Source organism: Hordeum vulgare, chromosome 4H (genome assembly GCF_904849725.1).
Source record: "Hordeum vulgare subsp. vulgare chromosome 4H, MorexV3_pseudomolecules_assembly, whole genome shotgun sequence".
NCBI lineage: Eukaryota > Viridiplantae > Streptophyta > Magnoliopsida > Poales > Poaceae > Hordeum > Hordeum vulgare.
Genome location: NC_058521.1, coordinates 334,214,316 through 334,216,751, shown reverse-complemented (window position 1 = coordinate 334,216,751; position 2,436 = coordinate 334,214,316). Strand labels below are relative to the sequence as shown.

Below are 2,436 nucleotides of genomic sequence, written 5' to 3'. Positions count from 1 at the left end.
GCTGCACTAGTGGACTGTGTAAGGGTATATACTAGGTTTATTTTAGTTTGGTGTTTAATTTTTGGTGTATTTTTAATTCATTGTGTATTTTATTTTTCATGCTTATTATATATATTTTCCTTGTTGTTGCTTCGACTTATTAGGATACGAATCTTCTGACTAGTATTTACTCTTTATGAGTGTGCATCAGAAATCTGAGCTACTTGCAAGCTGATTGATAGTTACACTTTATTAAGATATGTCATTGCTTTGGGATCTTTGGATAACAAGCAATCAGTTCTATGTCACATGACCAACTTGGCCATCTATCGAGGCAGAAAATTTGGAGGTAAAGCATGGTCTTATTGCTTTGGTCCAACAATATTAGTTTGGATGATTGCCCACTGAGGATCCCTATGAGAACTTACACAGAGTCATGAAGTATTCGAATACAGTAAAGCACTACAGAGTTCCTCAAGATGCTATCAAGTGCATGTTGTTCACATTCTCTCTCTGAGATGATGCCCGTGCTTGTTACCGATCCTTGCCAACAAAGTCATTCAGTTAGAACGAGATATGACGAGCTTTCTTGGATAAATATTTTCCACTACACAAGCAGTCTGCAATTCAAGATGAGATCTTGAACTACGTTCAACATGAAGGTGAGAGCTTGTGTGAAGCTGGGGAGAGATACAAAGCCTTATTCAGGAGTTATCCTAACCATGGACTCGAGAGATAGTTAGAACTGCAAATATTCTATAGTGCATTGACTTTGGACACTCGAGCTTACATTGATATGGCAGTGGGTGGAGCTATTAGAGACATGATACTTGATGAGGCTTTTCTGCTGATTGACAGCATAGCTTTCCACCAGATTCAGTGGTACAACAACATTGGCTTGCTTGCAACAAATCGCATCATATCATGAAGAATGTGTCGATTATGAGCATCAACGAGTTTCTGTGTGTGACAAGATTGAGCTATCAAGGATTATCTTTTATGACGATGTTGCCATCCTAGATAAAACACACACTGCAGATCATACGGATACTAGTGTCGAATATTTAGTTTTGCATTGTGATGATTTTTCCATGGATGACCTAGAGTTGTAGTTAGTTGCTTTTGATATTGAGGAGTCACCTTTGGTTGATACAGATCATGTGTTTCCTGAACTAGACATGGAGAAGTTCACCTTTGATGATGTTAGCAGCATTGATTCATGGGCACTTGATCCTGAGATGGACAGCTTCATGGTTAATTATATTGAAGTGTATTGACATGTCAAGGAGCCAGGCTCTACTATTTCACTTGTCTACACTAGACCCGTGGAAGTTTACACTACCATGCCTTCCATAGTTTATCTTCGACTAAGGTAGTATTAAAACTTCTCACTAACTATCTCAGATATGATCTCAGCTATCTCGACAAGTTATGTCATATCATTCATACAACTTATGCACCATATTAATTGATCTTACCTTTGTATGATACCTCAATATATATGCTTATATGATAGTGTAATGTATTGATTATTTAGAGGGCATTACCCCTATCACTTGTATTAGTTCTTTTCTTGAGTCCCTTTTTAGATTTTTGCTTGTGAACCATTTTCCTATCTTGAAAATGTCTCCTTATGATAATTATAAGATAGATATTATCAGTAATAAAAGAAAGATACTTGAAGTTGAGGCTTCCACCATGCTTGCTAATTACTCTTTAAAAGGTGGAGTGCCTAAGAAGTTGGGACATCCTGGTATACCCATAATACCTCGCTCCATTAAACGAAGTTATGTTAAAACTTCTTTATGTGATGTAGGAGACAGTGTTAGTGTTATGCCTTTCTCTTTATATAAAAGACTTGATTTGAATAAGCTTACACCTACTAAAATGTCTTTGCAAATGGCTGATAAATCCACTTCTGTACCTATTAGAATTTGTGAGGATGTCCTTGTTGTAGTTTGTAGATGTTACCATCTTGATGGAGTTTAATATTCTTGAGATTCCAGAGGACGAAAATATGTAGATTATCCTTGGAAGACCCTTTTTGAATATTGTAGGGTTGTTATTGATTGCACAAAAGAAAGGTTATTTTTCATGTCAATTGTAAACAACATACAATGCACATTCCAAAGAAACAGAGTTTGGAGAATATTATCAATTCCATTGAGCATATTGCTAAAATTACTATTGCAAAATTTAAATTTCCTCTTCCTACTGTCAATAAGAAATTTTAGATTCTTATATTTGGGGAGATACACATCCCCATTGAGGTAACCTAGAGTTGTGTAACAGCCCGAGACCGATGCTCCAGAATATTCCCTTTTATTTCGTTATTGCCGTATGATTTATTTGGTTGTCTCATTCATCATCGCATCATGTGCACCATCCACATTGCATCGAAAATCCGTAGCCGTCATTTTTCAAAACTCGCATTCGGTGCTAGTTGTCGGTTATTCC

General features: G+C 36.5%; 1 non-coding gene across 1 annotated transcript; it reads right to left on the bottom strand.

Annotated features, from left to right (window-relative positions):
- Positions 1-604: 604 nt before the first annotated feature.
- LOC123451521 lies at positions 605-708 on the bottom strand. Its single transcript, XR_006632369.1, has one exon. It is a non-coding gene; the product is annotated as a small nucleolar RNA R71 (small nucleolar RNA).
- Positions 709-2,436: the final 1,728 nt, after the last annotated feature.